This window comes from Bombus vosnesenskii, unplaced genomic scaffold, assembly GCF_011952255.1.
Source record: "Bombus vosnesenskii isolate JDL3184/JDL3185 unplaced genomic scaffold, Bvos_JDL3184-5_v1.1 scf7180000013285, whole genome shotgun sequence".
Lineage (NCBI taxonomy): Eukaryota > Metazoa > Arthropoda > Insecta > Hymenoptera > Apidae > Bombus > Bombus vosnesenskii.
In genome coordinates this window covers 1,951,485-1,969,188 of record NW_022882938.1, presented here as the reverse complement: position 1 = coordinate 1,969,188, position 17,704 = coordinate 1,951,485, and the positions used below count along the sequence as shown (strand labels likewise).

The following is a 17,704-nucleotide window of genomic DNA, read 5'->3' as shown; positions in this document are numbered from 1 at the left end:
GGTCAGGTTAGTGATCTGCAGCTGTAGTTTCCCGGATGATACGCAACACTCGAGTGTTATAACGTAGATCGTTTCAGGCAATTTCGAAGCTTTCATGTTTCTAATTACAACAAAGCATGGTTTTGATAACATGAAATTGTTTAAGCCGCAGAAAACAGGAATCGTTGATCGCCTATGAAACGATAAGAAAACCATAGAAACGAAGAGACGAATGCAGTTGTGAGTTTGTAAACTTTCATAGATGGAAGTTTCGAGATAACGTGTCTGGAAGAAAAATTGTATGGTAAGATCTAGGAACACGTGATTTATAGCTGAAAGAAAGATCGAAGACATGCGAAAGCAGAGGACAGATGGCTCGCGTGATATAGGTCCGTCTGTGGTCAGACACAGGTTGCATCCAATGTAATAGACATTACATCATTCTATACGTTTCAATACTCGTTCGATACCATCTTGAAAGTTGTTTCAAGCAGGAGTTATGGAAATCGATAGAAAGTTTGCGGGGACCTAATTTTACGTTTTCTACACGTGGTACGATTAACATACGCTTTATCTTGAATTCTAAAATATCGCATGCTTAAGAACTAGTTAGTAAAAGAAAAAGATTGTAACGAAAGTATAAGTTGTAAAAAATTATGGGAGTTAAATTAACAAAACGAATCGACCAGACGTTGAATATCGTTAAAGATTCTTGGTAAAAGGCACGATATGATAAAAAGTACTAAAATATGGATATTCGTGTAGAGAGAGTATTTCACTCGCGAAAAAGATACAAACGGTAACTGTATAAGTATAATGGCGGAAACCTTGGGATATTAGTAACACGACTTAATACTGATAAGAGCTATTGAAAAATGAGAGAAAGATGAAAAGAGATCGTCGAAAGACTCCGCTGGGAACTTGAGATAACTTTGGAAAAGTACAATACTTGTCCCAAGAGAACTTCTAAGAGAGCAGATAAATGGTTTTAATAGAATGATCCCCTGGGTTAACACGTTTCTTTGAAATAAAGGCCTAATACGAAGGTAAAATAGACGATAACCACAGAGACGAAGAAAGAAATGAATTTTTGAAAAGATTGCCCGCTAAAAGCGACTTATCAAAGATTAATCTTATTCCTCTCTTTTACTTCTTAACAAGCATCGAACGTAGCTTATGAAACAATTCAAATTTATATAACCTCTAAAACTTGCTCCGTAATTTGATTCGTAACGTCGAACCAAGAGTAGATTGAAAGCTTCGGCCAGCTCGAAAACCGAACGTTCGACCTTTCGTTTAAACTTAAAATTACATCGAAAGAGTTCCTTCCTCTACAAAAATTTCTTAATCGCGTGGCCAGACATCCACTAACTTCATCGCGTACATCTCAAACGTTCAAAAGCTACAAATTCGTAGTATTTTAACTTCGACACTTTCAACTGCTACGTCTCGTACGTTTCCTGCCATCCCCTTCGACGACTCCAGCTCCTATACAGTTTTACTCCTACCATCGTTCTCGTAGCTTTCTCACACATCTACGTACATATATTTCTCAAGCGGTCACGTAGAAAGTACGTGACAAAAGGAACAACCAACGATACTTAATCCAATACCCGGCCAAGGTATATCGTTTTTTGTGACCTTAATGTGATTGCACTTGCGAAAGCACATCGGCACGACCAAAAAAAGGAAAAAAAGAAAGAAATGAGCTCGGGCGATAATGCGTTGAAAGCGCGCGAAAAACTTGGCGCAACGATGTTATCTTCGTTCTTTGAGGAGCTTCGTGGAAAAACTCGCGACCAAACAACAATTTCCGGCTCCGTGGATCTCGGCACGATCATCGCGGCCCGGAAATTTCCTTGGAAGATTAACGCCGAAGAAATCCACTTTGTGGTTGATTGCCGAGATCCTTGGCTGGCTGGCATGAGTTACATCCTGGCTTATTATAGCCACACGTTGCTGCAACGCAAGCAGCTTGCGACAAGCAGCCGTAGTTTATGGTGGAGATAGTAGCCACTGTATTCTTGTCGATGCTTACCCGCAGGTGCAACCTACTTTCTTTGAGAGAAACGGAACCGGATACGAATATCGTTATCACGGCCAGCCTTCTTTCACCGCCTTTTACGAACTGATACCGGGCTACCTGCCATTTTAATTACGCGATCAATCCGAGCTTACTGCCTCTTGTTACTATTGCTTCAAGCGAAATCGGTTTAACGGGATGAGCCGAACAGTTTCATCCGGAAGTTAGTAAAAAAAAGGCCGACCGATTGGGATTATTAATCTGAGTTTACGTGCTTCTTTCGTTATTATCGTCCTTAGTACTTCCCGAATTTTCGAAGCCGGTGACTGATTTTTATGGCAGGCATTTGGTTCGCTATTACAGCGAGTTAATAAGGAGAGTAAAGAACAGTAATAGAGAGAGTAAAGGACAGTAATAGGAAGAGTAAAGGATTATAAATAAAATGTTATATGGAACTAGGTCGATGCCCACATAACGTACGTTGGTATGCATTCGTGTATTTCTCCGTCAATTTTTGATACGATATCTAATCTCAAGTTACGTGCGAATTGGAATTCCACCAGGTTAAATTAATACTTCAAATTGGAGCATCGTATTTTCTACATTGGCACCGCGCTATTCCAAAGGCTCCAATTTGAACCAAGCCTCCGTGACTCGCGTTACAAGAAACCTTTCTCGTGCTAATGGTCTTATCAAGAATTCTGTCTCCCGTTAGGTAATTGGTATGAGCGAAGGCCCTGAACAATCCCGCCTTTTGAGCTTCACAGTCGTGAACACAGGCTAATTAGTTAAACACTTTGCCGGCCATAATTAATACGGTCCTAATGAATATTCGCCAACGGGATCAAGTTGCGCCAACTTGCTTCCAAGTTTGCTCTGACACGAACCTGTTTCGTTCCTAGGAGATTCCTGGAAAACTTTGCGGTATCAGCTAAATAGGCTATACCATGCAGTATGCGAATAGTTGCGTAATCAGACCATTTGAAATCGATAGGAAACAATACCGTCGGATAGTATCGTAAATCCTTAGGTGAATCTAATTCTTTCTCCTCGTGCGCATCCTGCCATTGATGGCATCGAAAGAGTTGCATGCAACTACATTTCCCCGACTAGCACGTAAAATATCCAACGATCGATGATAGTAATGATTGCCGAAACCGATATTCTGGCCCGTTCCTATTTCCTGTCGTGCAAAGTTTTGTCTGGCATGAATCCTATTGGTCGAGACAACAGGAAAAAAAGAATTTATAGACCGTGATAGTATCTGAATTCGACGGCTCTGAAACGATCACGGATTCCGCCGCCGTTTATTTACTGTCGTCGCGTTATCGTTGGGAACTACATAGAACAAAACCGAGATTGGTTGCACGCAACAGTTTTATTGCACCGTCAACTTTATTATACCGCGCGCGGTTACTTTTCCAAATTAACTTTCCGCCGCGTCGGTCCATGCTCAATTATGTTCCCAGTTCCTTTTTAGCTCGTATTTCGTCTAGCCGGAGCAACCACTCTCGGCTCGAGGAAGAACCCAATCGGTAAATTTAATCCTCCAGTGCCAACAGTTTGCCTCATTTTCCTGGTTTTATCTTTTTCTCAACGGAGTTGTTAGAGCCATGATCATTGAGGATCACGGCATACCGCGAAAATAATTTACCGAAATGAGAAACGAAGTGACGATCGAAAGGAATTTATGTGGAAATTCAAAGAGCTGATTAAGAATGAATTCGACTTTCTAGTAGAGACTTCAACAAAATCCGATCTTCTTAGACGAAAACTAAATATGCGCCGATTCGATGCGATAACCGTACAAGGATTGCGAAATCGTAAAATTTGAAATTCGAATTCCGAGACGGGTGGAGATTCCTAGATCTTCAGATTGGAATTTCTTGGTGTCGTAACAACAACGTGCCGTAACTCTTAAACGCACCTACTTTCGACTCGGCGCGAAATATATTCTCGCAAGATATTTAGGGAATCGGTAAAATATCCCGAAGGCATCCCACGGGGAATTTCAACCGCGAGACTTATGCGCCATTCGGCATACGAATGTAAGAATACATCTACGAATAAACCTTGCGCGGGTATCGCTAACCCGCATCTCACCCGTTCTGACTTTCAATATTTCGGTAAGGATACGTAGCGGGCCGATAAAAAGGATCAAATATTAGTCGAAGAGCTTGCACCGAATCATCAAATTACCTGCTCTCGAGAACGAAACGTAAAAGAATATGCGCCTCGAAAAATGTAACAAATATACATTCCAACGTCCCACAAAGAAAATGAAAAATGTTGATCTTCGATTCGTCGTGTTCGATATTACCCGCTGGAATAGTCTCGAGAATGTGAGTAGGTTTCAAAATTTCCGATTTACATCGAATTAATCAGGATCTTCTATTCGCGTTTCATTGTTCTTTATCTTCCTTCTTTATTCTTCTTTATTGAGATATGCATAATTTTGTGTGCTAGATTAGCCGCGTAGTAGTGACACACGTATGTGAATATGAGTGTGTGGAAATATGTGTGTGCACAGCGTCTCGAAAAACAGATGAATGTAACTGTTCCATTGGCAGTGTGGTATGGAAGATGGTGAGACAAAAAGAGTGCTGAGACGCGTGCAAATGTATATCGACGAAGATCCTGGAAATCGTTTATTAAATAGATCTAAAACTATTTTAATATGAATTCTAAGTGTAACCTTAGTGTTCCTTTACTTTTATTTCGGCGATTGAAATCCACAATTCTCGACATTTTTAATTCGTTAATTCGTGTTAAAAACGCGAACACGAAGCTGCAAATATATATTGAAATTAACGCAAATTTCATGCTGTGCTTGCTATACATTACACATAACAGGACGCCAGTAAACGTACCTATTAATTTCAGCGGATATACTTCCTTGGTTAACGAGATACAGCGAAAATTCAGAGATAGTTCGCATCGAGTAGCCTTATTGTCACCAGTTAACGTTAAAACCCTAGTTGCCATTACTTTTAACTCTTGGTTCTATCTACCTCGATATTTTATCTTGTACCATAAGTGTAAAATTCCGTAGCTCTCCTTTTGAGAAATTACGACGCTATCCAGCACGGGTTCCAATTCGCGTAAAACGCGAAATAAATATCAACGCGAAAACGCGCGAATTTCCTTAAAATCGAGCGAGGCGCAACACACGGCATACACGCAATACACGAAATAATCATCATTGTTCGGCTTTCATCTTATTCGATGATATTATCAACCTATAAGTAATATAAATGCAAAGAATAATTTCCTCAAAAATAGATAGAGGATTAGTAAAAAAAAAACGGTTGAAGCCATTCTGTAATTTTGATTGTTCTGTGTCGGCAAGGCATCGTATTGTTTCCTGTTACAAGTTGCTCCACGGCTGTTCTTAATTTTTTCAATGAAATACGAATGTGGCCGGCGAATTTAATTTTTGTGCCAAATCCTCGCTCGAAATGTCGCACTATACGTTGTCTCCGTTCGATAATTGGAGAAGTGGATTTACAATGGAGACTTATGCTTGCAAACGAAAACTACGCGTTTCTCTGCTTCGGTATTCCCATTTTCCACTTAAACGGTACGCGAGCTTTCCTCTAGCTGTCGATACGAATCGTCGTGATACGGCTACTGCAACACAGATTGCCGAAATTCGGTGTATCTCAGTTGGCGTACGTTCAATTTAACAGAGTGTCACGTGTCAATTTATCCAGGATAAAATATGGTGCAGCATCCGTTGAGCTCCCGTCACCTCGACAAAGTCGATCTGCGGTATTAATATGGATGTTGTGAAAATCGTAGGCGCATAGGCAGTAGTGATTTAATTAAATTGCTTTATTCAAGATTTAGTGATCCGCCGCAAACGTTTTTTATCCATCTGTCTTGACATCTATGTTTTTACGAGTATTTCACGTTGCATTCGATTGTCCGTCGATAATAATTCCTTGTCTCCTAGTTTCACATAACTTTGCACACGCTTTTTCTCTCGTTTACGAACAAATACCATATTTATATCGTTTCTCTACATATGAGTTCTAATTTTCCATAATATTACATAGCTTAGCAGTTACATGCTCATGCGAACAGTTTATATGTGAGGAAACATAATCAATTGTGATCATTCTTCTAAAAAGCAAACAAAATTTAGAGGCACGTGAACAACATAATTTACAAACTACTCGTGGTGCACGAATTAGATGAACCACTCTATAGAAGAAAAGTGGATCATTTGTAGCACTTTTATCCATTAAACAACTTGCTGGACTCATACAATCACAAGTATAATTACAGGATATCGATCTCAAGAAATGGAAACTGCACGTGTTTCCGTGTTATAACTTAATATCGAAACATGTCGCGTCTACTCTCGAAAGTTAGACGTATGTAGACTCAGAGAGTGCCGTAATATTCGCACTAGAAACGTAGATACGTGTAACAGCGTTCAGTGACTGCCGCGAAGGTCCCGTTGAGATATTAATTTACGCGACCCGATTACAAGTTACATATGTTCCCGTTTCAGCATTACTGTCGGCTACGAGAATGCCGGCATACCTGTCCTCGAAATCTCTCTGCGAGAATGATGTTATTATCGCGTTACTTCAGACGCGGGGATCATTTGTATGCAAATCGATGCCTGGGAAAATCCTCGGTCCGTTTAACGCGATAATTTTCTTCGTGCGGCGCGTCAGCGTTTCGAATCTACCTCGTTTTAATCTGTTGCCCACGCTCGAAAGAAGAAGAGTGGGAAAGAGGGAGGGAAAGAGAGAAAGAGAGAGACGATCCACAGTAAATACGTGTAGGACGTTCGAAAGAAAAGGGTGGGAATAGTGAAACGAGAAATGAGAGGAAAATCGTCCTTCGCATTTGCCCGTTCGCTTCGGATAATTATCTCTTATTATTTTCCAGCCCGCTGTTACGAGCTCTTTTTTTTTTCATTCTCGTGGCCGTTGATAAATTGTTACAGGAAACGTGGCGTGTGGTCGATCCATAAACCAGAAACGTGACCTAGACCCGGACAATCTCACGGACATGGTTCGTTCGAGTGAAATAAAAGGGATACAAAGCCGGAAAAAGACATTGGGTTCGCTGTATCGAATCCTACTCGGCCAACGTCGAATTTCAATAGCTGGCGTGGATGGTGCGAGGAAGCAGCTCTATCTCTTTGTTCTCTTTTCCTCTTTACCTCTCTCTAAAGAAAACTTCAACACCAAGACGAGTGGACTTAACTTCCTCTCGATCGAATGATTTACGCAGCGCCACTTCCTTTTGTACCGGCTACCAATAAAAGCGCGTAAGCTAGACGGCCTGATAAGCCACGAAATGCCCGGAAAATCAACGGAAAAGTTGAGAACGTGACCGACTGCACCGTCCAACCCAAGAAAGTTTCGTTCAGTTTACGTAACTTTCTTTATTTAAGTTGTTTTCAATCCCTGGGTTGTTTTTGAGGATAGAAGTAAACCATATTGTTGTTACACATACTTGGAAGAATGCTGCACACACAGTGAGATTATTCATCGCGATTCATAATAAATATTTCTATATACGTATACTCTGATCTCGTGTTTGTATGATAGGATTAAACGGAACCGAAGTAATTGTCAAACATATCAAGTAAACGAATCGATTAAATCTTAAAAACAATTTTATCCCTCGAAACAAAATTCATGGTTAATGCGATGCGCAATTTCGAATTGACGGTAACAGAACATTTACGCGAGTATAGAATAATTTCAATAACGATATGCCAAGTTTTCATCAATTTCACGAATCCTTTTATTTAACTCTTTCATTGCTTCAGTGTTTACGCTTGCAAACCTGTTGAATCGAGTACGGATTATGCGTGTTCTACAAAAAGCTATATATGTGAATTTTTGATGTTCTTTGAAATATAGTATACGTGTATTTTTTCCAAATACTCGTACATGGATTTTTAAACATTCTTTTTCTCTCATACCTCCGCTGCGATAGATAATTTTATAAAGCAGTTTTATAAAGCATTTTTTTAAAAAATGTTGTTTTAAATCATTTCGAATATAATGCGATCAAATAAGAATCTGTTTATATAGCGTGATTTAGGTATGTAATTCTCATTTCTACTTTTCAATTCACATTACGCTTCAAGAGACATAGAAAGCTCTTAATACGATCAATGCAGCCCACAATCACACACGTAACGCCTAAAGTTCATCCCACGAAAGCAAGTTAATATCACGCGTAATCCTTCTCACTTATTATTATTATACCGGCATTTTCAGACCAGACTGCAATTACGAGATAATTTTTATTAACTTCTCTTTTAAGCTTCTAAGGCGACATATACCGCTGCAATTTACTATACGAATGTGTGGATTGTCTAAGCTGGCTAAGTCTAACAGCGATGGAAAATCCACTAGAGCAGAATGTCCAATCGTAAATCGAGTACGTGACTGTGTCTGTTGCTGTGGAAACACCACTTGCGAGATATTTACGAGTTGCAGCTATTAAATGTCACGACGCTAGCATAAGGAACAGATATTTTCATTCGAAGATGCCCCGGGCATTTTTCGTGACTAGTTCGTTATTTTTCCCCTGTAAACTCGAGTAAAAGAAAGATATTAAAAATCATCTATGAAAACCAGAAATGACGAAACGTTCGTTTTTACCGATTAATTGTAAAACGTCATATCTGTATATAAAGTTTACTCTAAAAAAGTATAGCGGATGTATCGCAATATAACGCTCCTACAAATATCGTATAAAATTTTTCTTTCATTTCATCCAAAAAAATCCACGCTGGAATGCAATAATCCTACGAAGAAAGGATGCTTGCGTCTCTGCAAAGAAAACGACGCTTTTAATAACAATCTCTCGCTTTAAATTACACGCCCGTGCCTCGAGCGAGACAAATCACAAATGAAAAGTAAACAAGGACAACTGTCGTATGGAGGACGACAACAATAATGACGCTGGTTGCCACGGCAGGCAGACCATAATTCGCATAACGATACCAAATAAATCTAAACTTTAATCGGAATGTTGAAGTTGTCGCGGCAATACGAGACGCGCGATATCAGAACGTGGAAATGGCGGATTGTGTCGAGCCGGGGGTTAATGCGAATAGGCGCTTCCCGCTTGCATCGTATATCAGTGACATAAGCGTCGAGCCGAGAGGACCGAACTAATATTATCTGGAACGGGGTAAACTCTTCGGGATGAGCGGGCATTTACATGTTTCGGAGCCAGTTTATATCGAACTGGCAGCCAGCTTGCACTACGCAAATCCTGATGCACGTTAATTAAGCTTCGTGAATTTAAAATCACGCTCGTTAACCGAGGCGCGTGTCAAATAATTCCAAAGCAAGATAATGATTATCCGTAGCGTGTGCCAAAGTCGGAAACACTTTTCGCGTGACACAGGGAATTAAAAAGCACCCTGGCCATACCGTGCTGAAAATATCCGAGAAGAAACTTTCTTTCCCAACGAAAGCAGCAAGAACTTGCATCGAATAAATTCTCGCTCGATATTTCGACCGCTTCTTTATCGTCGTGCAACCCGTCTTTCTCGCTGGAAAAATTAAACTCGTTTTACCCAATGCAAGAATGGATAGAAGCGTCGAGATCTAAGTAACTTTTCTCGTTGCTGAAGGTATGGCAGAAGGTACAAAATAACGTTGCCTTTTTGTCGAGAATTTGTTACAGAAAATTTGTTGTACATAAATTTGGCACGCTTTCAGCTTATAATATTACTTGATCACGCTCCTGATATTTTTTAACAAAAATACTGGAACAAAATTTGTCTCTTTTTTACGTTTTGCTCTTTAACATAATTTTCTTCTTCTTTTCCTTCCTCGCTACGTATTCTCTGGTGGTGATGTAGTTACAGGCGATTACTTGCCACTTTTACTTTTCTGGCATACTTGCTCTTCGTTTGCACCTTTTATGTGTGTTTTTATATACATATGTACATGAATCTTTCTGTATTAGAGAAATCAGATACCGGAATTTGTGTCACGTGTTACTAATTGGAAAGTGTGTTCTAACAATAATGTAATGTAATAATGTTAGATAATTTTATCCAATTGCTAAAGTGAAACATCCCCCGGGTTGTAATTTTTCAACAAAGGAACGCGCGCACATAAAGAAAGCGATTTAAGTTTCCATCAATTGAAAACTTCGTTCGTACAGAAAGAACAAATGCGAAAGAAAAAGTCTGGTTATCAATCTGTGGCGTTGGAGCGCGTCGCAACAATAAATTTACGCGAATCTTAAAATAACTGTCACGCAATATCGCGAAATAATAAATTCAACTTTGTCACCATTGATTACGAAGCACTGTGCACTCCGATCGTGTGATATACTACGTGCACCAATAGTACGAAAACAAAAAAAAAAAATACATACGAAGCTACGTTACTCTTTGATCTATCGGATACGTATATATTTGTTTCCGTTTGAGGTACAGATAAAAATTCAGATGTCGAAACGACACATAAATGCTAACCACAATGATAAATGGCATACGCAAATGGGCCGTAAATCTTGGAAACGATATACACACATACAACGTCTCTACTGTTGACCTACACGACCAGACAGTTAAAACACCCTGATGGAATTGATCCTGAGTCTGAGACACACCTCACCATCTTAAGGTCTGTTTACATTGCTGTGACAATTTCTACATCGAATATTTCTCATTCCTCGCTAACAATTTGGACGAAAAATATATCTAAAGCAATGAAAAAGAACGCGATACAATCAGAGTATAGTAATGTTTTCTACGATAAATGGACAATTGTCTTATAAATAACTCTGGAGATTTAGATTTATGATTTTCGAAGTTCTTAGAGTTGTCGACTCTCTGATATCCAGAAACAAATTTGAATTATCGATACAGTACCGCGAAGATTTCAACAGATTCATTCTCATTACCCGATGTCGCTGATCATTGGTTCCTATAGAAATGAAATTTCTACAACCCACAAGACGCTTTACCTAGCTTCTCCATTTCTGTTTGATCTCTTACATCGAGCCAAGTTATATTGCACGAGTTGCACTGACGATATTCAAGATCGCTTGAACCAACCACGTAATTGGGATGGTATATACAGGGTTGTTGGGTGATCCTACGCGAAAAAAGAAGTCGAAAATATAGAATAAAAATTTTTCGTTTGAGGCTTTATTTTCGAGAAAATCGACTTTGAATTTCCGCTCGGTACGCGTGCACTTTATCACGTCTCGTTATAACGGATCTCGCTGTAAATCGCTGTTTCGATGGAAAAATTTAAAAAAAAAAACTAAAAAAAAATTTTTATTCTATATTTTCGACTTCTTTTTCGCGTAGAATCACCCCCTTTCCGCTTGTACCACCAGTTACCAACCACCCTGTATATTGTAGTATCGTGGACGAATGGCCTAAGAAATATCGGGTAAACCATAAATAATGTCACGAGAAAGCCTAAGTACCGACAGCCCCATCAATGTATCGTCGGTCCTTCAGTCGAATAGTTACGCGGAAAAAAAGCCTACGTGACCCTGGCGACGAACACGTACGTGATGAGCCTATGAGAAAAGACAAAGGGATGCTAAGGGAGAAAGACGAATTAACAGTCAGTGCGAGTTGAAGGGTCAGAAAGTGTGAATTGAGAAGCCAGAGTGTTGTCAACGCTATCGAGAGAGTGTGGTTCGCGTGAGAGAGAGCGTTGGAACCGTGGTGACGAGAGTTGTAAATTAACTATTTAGTTGTCTTAGTTATAGCACATTATTGTATTTAGTTCACGTTAAATAACCATCGTTTTCTATTTAATCCATTCTAAATAAATTAATAAATAAAATCCTACAATATTGGTATATTGGGTTGGTATACCCAAATATATATCCATAATAGTAATAAAAATGTATAATATATGCTGAATTCACAAATCAGAGATCATTGTCATCGTGACTCCCAGATCCATGCGCGTCCAAACCACTTTATCCCATGAGACTAAGATTGACAATGCCGTGTCTCACAAGTCCAGAGACTATCGATATTAGGATCGTTTAGTCACAAAGACAGGATCATTCGCGGAATCAAATCCCATGATACGATCGATTAATCCGAAATATATCGTACGTTTGTTGGATGCGCATGATATGCAATATTAAAACTTTCTTTGTATCTTTTGTTAAACAAGACTAACTTCAACGAGTTTACGCAGGATCCACAGCGATCTTTTCGCAGGCATTTGTATATAATAGCATTTTCTGTACAATTTAAATATTCGTATCAGCTAAATTTGCTACAATATGACCTTAATACGACTCTGTATTCATGCAACATTCTTACGTTTTATTTCATACTCATCCTCGGAGAACATAATACGCGTGTCCAATTAATCTTGACTGACGTGTAATCACGAAATCTAGGAATTCAACGGCACTAGAAGCAGAGGCTGGTTGGAATAAGGAAGTCGGAGTCATAGAAGCGATTCGCTTTCGCGATAGCGCAAATATTTACAGAGCTGGATTAGGACGGTGAGTAATTACGTCACGCAAAGGGAACGTGAAGAAGCTTGCCGGTCTTTTGCAAGAAACCCAAGGTAATTAGCTACCAATCTGAGGCACCTAACGCTCCATTATTTACGACGAAAGCTTTCCTTTATCGGATATTTTAATCCCTTTGCTAACTCAATCGGTGAATTATTAAAGGAAAATTGAACGAATAACATCTAAATATTGTTCAAAACTTGAAACGTTTCACAGTGAAGAAGCAAAGTTACCAGAGAAAGAAGAAGCTTTTAATTCGAGCGGCTGATCGAGAAGTTTAGTAGAAGAGAAGAGAAAGGTACGATCGTTTGAAGAAGGTTACTACGCGAAAACAGCGGCGAATGGAGAACGATTTTTACATGACGACGAAACGTAACTACTCGCATGAATGGATCTAGTAGGTATTCCGACTCTTCGAAATTCACCTGTCATATTCACATTTCGCATTTTTCCGTGATATTGACAAGTAGTTGCGAAATAGTACGAAATCGAGATATAAAATAATGGAAAATCAGAAATTACGGAACATATCGATCGCTCTCTTGTTCAGCTTCGAGGATTATGAGCTAGTCGAAAAGAATGCGAGGAATTTATTTATTCAAAAATACCAAATGCGGATCAAAATTGTTTTGCGAAAACGAAAGAAAGCATAAATATAATCGAAAACACAGCGTCTATTTCGAATAAGAATGCGTGTACTTATTTAAAATCCTTGAATAAATATGCATGATTTTTAAATGAATTTTTTTTGCTCTAACGCGATTTAGAAGAAGGAAAATACGTACAAGTAAACGCAACCTGTAACCTAAAACAACCGAAGTATGAAATGTTTCGGTACATTTTCTGCCGAACCAACTAGAGCGAGATTTCCCTTTGACTTGGAAAACTCTCGCCTTCAAATCCTGTATCTTTATACATTTCGCGTATCTTTTTTATTCTTGCGTCTCCTTCTTTTTCGCGTCGTCTGATCAAGGTACATAATATAGAAAGAAAGATGAAAATATCGTGTATAATTTTTTCACTAGGTAAACGCTCGTAGGTAGGTACGTTATACAACGTCAGAGGAAAGTTTCGTGCCTTCTTTCAGTTCCCTTAAACAGTAAGGGAACGCACGGGAAGCAGAGGGAAAATTGGTAACAACGGTCTGTTGTAGAAGTTACAAGCGTTCCAGAAAGGAAGAAGTATCACAATCGACGGTCAACTTCATAACAAGTAACCGAGTTTCTTGCGAAAGATTAGGAGAAGAAGAAGTACGGATGACATTACGAGCGCGAATAAAACGCTGCAACTTTGAAAAGAAGGAGAAACGAGGAGAATGAAAGCGATGTATCGCGAAGAAACTCAAGACGCTCAATAGCCTCGTCATATTGGAACTTCTCGAGAACTCGGAATGCATAAAAGATGAAAATCCCACCCCTCCCATTCAAAGTCACGAGTAAATCTTCCAACTACTTTATTACGCTATCGCACAGTTAATTAAACAATTCTCTCGTTATTTAAATCTTTCCTTGGACAATTTTAATTAACTAATTATGAACTGTTTCAACGCGAATTGAGTGACGTTACATTGCTAAGATAATTGAGGGTAATCTGGCATTTAACGTAAACCTGGTTGAATGTACTTACGTGTTCTAATAGGCACGTAACATAATTTGTGTCATTCGTCACGGACGTATTCACGTTAACACGCCTCGACTCTGGCATACGCAAGGAAACCATACGATATCTTTGTAATTATTCTAACTTTGATAGATTCTCGTAAACTATGTTTCCTACACGTAGGAAATGACAAGTTGATAGTTCGAAAATTTCAAATTGAAATCGTTCAAATTGAAATCAAACACGTATGCAGTAATTCGTGGAATCTATAGATTCGAATTTGAAGCTGATTTGGCGAGATCATCAGAAACGGTGGGAAAACGCGAATGAAAATAATACAACCAATATGCACACCAATGGGCAGGAATTAATATCATGGTATTACATTCCATTCAAAATAATCATATATTCGGAGGATGTATCAAGCCGATTTCTCTCATCGAGTAATTTATCTCCGCAACCGTGGTAACGTATCCGCTACGAAATATGTCCAGCCGAATAAACACGAATCAAGATGGAATAGTCCGCGGGTTCCTTTCATTTCATGGTATATTACAAAACCAAATGACACGGTCCGGATTGGATCGGTTAGAAGCGTAATACCTATATAATTATCCCGAGTAAACGTCACGAAAGGGTGTATTCGAGAAGATCCCGTGACTACTCGTGACTTAGACAGCTAAATCGGGTTATATCAGGATGAAGAAGGTAAAAGAGATAAAAGCTAAGCCCAACCCCATTACCCGTAACGATCTTTTTGCCTCGGTTACGACCACCTACGTCCTCAAAACGAACACAAGGAGAAGAAAGGAAAAAGAACACAAGCTTCGGTATAAGAAAAAGAAAAAGCCAAACAAAATGAAAATTATGTGGCGCGTTGCATCCACTCTACTGTAATGGACTAGCTGCGATCATTATTGCTAATGGAGATTAAACGGAAACCAAAAGGAACGGCTTATACATCGGGATGAATCTTTAACGTTATCGAGCATCAAAGGCAAAATAATTATCGATAAATGCGTATAACTCAAAATTGAATACGTTCAAAGCGAATGTGTGACTAGGTACGGGAGCGGAATAAGAAGTTAAGATGGAAAAGAAGTAAAATAGAGGAAATATGCCTGGCATATTCGAGCTACGATGCGACATGTAAATCGTGCTATTTATACTCTTAAAGGAAGAACTTCGTTGCATCGTAAAAATAACGAGAAAAATACAGGATAGATTTTCTTAATGCACTAACATCGCGTTTATCGAAGTTCTTCGATTTTCGAGAAAACATCTATATTATTGCCAACTTTTAAGTATTATTTCGGGAAATTGATAATCGTTCCGAGTAAAATACATTTGAATGCTCAAGTATGAAGAATACATAAAATCATGCGCTATCAAACCCATCGCGAAGGATTTATATCAACAGTTTCTCCGATAAAATGTGAATATACATTTCAATGGCGTAAAAGTATCATATGTATTTCTCATAAAACTTGTATCACCAGAAATACGTAACCTGCAACAGAGGAAATCTTCGTACATTCTGTTATACCTTATCATATATGAGAAATTGGATTGAAACGTGCATGTTCATTCACAGAATATGACCATTGTTGCAAACTTGAATTACCTTCTATTCGATAAAGCTAGGATAGTTAGCACCTTAAAAATTTCACTCGCAACTACTCCACCACCTACTGTCACGATTTAGAACCAGAAATTACAAAAGTTATCAGACCAACTGGGAAATAAATCGAAAATTTTGACAAACCAAAACTCCATATAATTGGAAAACTTAATGCCTTGCGATCTGGCCCTAACGCAAGCGTTAAAAGCCACATAGCCGCAAACCATAAACGTACCACTCGTACACGTATATTCATTATCGCTGGTACAACGGTCAGATTGTAATCACGGATGCGATAGATTGTACCGAAGCTTCTAATTGTACCACGCTGCTAACCATTAAACGCCTCGTACTGAAAGCTCATAATTATAAACCGATTCTCATCTGCTACCGTAATTAACGATTCTTATGCCACGGACGTGTGTTAAGTACAAGTAGCAGGCCGCCTTCTCGAAATTGCCGTAGATTACGAGGAGATTACGGCCAGATTACGTACTACGAACGATGTACGATCCAGATTTCATACAGTCGTGTGTAGCCCTCTAATCACCCAAGGATCTAGCAAGATGGAGCGAATCCACCAGATCCACCCCTTATCTCTGACGCACGAGTATAGTTGCGCGAGCCCGCACGCTTCATTATGTACAATTACTAGGAAAAATATGGTAACGTCATGAGTAGACCGGCGGTTATCTTTCTCCATTAAATTCGACCGCGCGTTCGTGCTCGAGCCGTACCTATTGAAACGGAGCCGGAAAAAATTTGGATAGAGCTGTACTATTGTCGGTAGAAATTGAATTAACGAGTCGACCACGGAAATTACCAGCATAAATCCTCGTTATCCGACGAATTTCGTTCGACGAGCCACCGTTTGCTATGTTACTATGGAATAAAGATAAATGAAAGGCAGAGGAGACGCAAAGTCGCTTTTACGACACAGCTTGTTAAGCGTTATCGATATACGGGAACTTCTAGCGCAAAGAGGAAGTACAAAATCCCTTGGAAGAAAATCGGCCGACAAGGTTGGATTATATGGGATTATTTGTAGGCTCGCGTTTCAAGAACGTCCTGGCGAAGTCGTCTCGACGATATCATTGCGTAGAAAAAGTTAAACGAGTTACCAACCTTGCTAATAAGCTACTTTCTCGTAGGCCATCTCTGGAAAACACGCTTAATAAGACTGCAGAAAATTATCTCGCAATTTTTTCAAATATATACAAGTCACGAGTATAAATACCGAAGCATCGGTACAGATTGCAGACTAACAGATTTTTTCGCCTTACATTTCTACAAGATTTCATAAATTTGCACACAAAAGTATGCTGAATTTGTTTACGGAAATTTTCAGTTTCATTTACTTAATCAATCGTTTACTTAAAAGAACGTTAAATGCAAGATAGAAGATAACACTAGCAAGCAGTTGAATATAAGAAAATTTCTATTGCTACGATTTGTTTAAAATGTACACGTAAACTGTTCCCTTCCATAGATTAACCCATAAAAGATTAATTTGATTTCTACCAACACTGAAACGGAAGGATCGACTGACGGTGGAAAGAATGAAATAAAATTGCTTTAAAACTGATTTCTTTGGAACAAATTTGGTTAAACGGGATATCCAATTCCTGCGAAACGAATGTTTTACTCCCCTTCTTTTCTCGCATCGAATGTAATACCGGAACATTCGTCCCGGAGGGGACGATGGCAAATTAAAGGAATAAAGACAGACACTTGATAGATAACGAACAAGCGTAGAGGCCGTACTTTTATTTCCACAACGAACGTGTTCCGAATGCAAATTTCGTGACGAACTATTTAGTATCAATGTATTTTCAGGTAATTTCAAAAAAAAATGTAACCAAATGAATAACATCTACCCACTAAATTTTTAGTTATTTACACCCGATAAATTACGACGTAATTTCAAAAGATTTTCTTTCCCTCTTAACATCATTTCATATTAGAAATTGGCAAAT

General features: G+C 39.0%; 1 protein-coding gene across 1 annotated transcript in view; it reads right to left on the bottom strand.

Moving 5' to 3' along the window:
• The window catches only part of LOC117232169 (alkaline phosphatase, tissue-nonspecific isozyme-like), a 181,589-nt gene that overhangs the window by 157,628 nt on the left and 6,257 nt on the right, over positions 1–17,704 (bottom strand). The window lies entirely within an intron of this gene.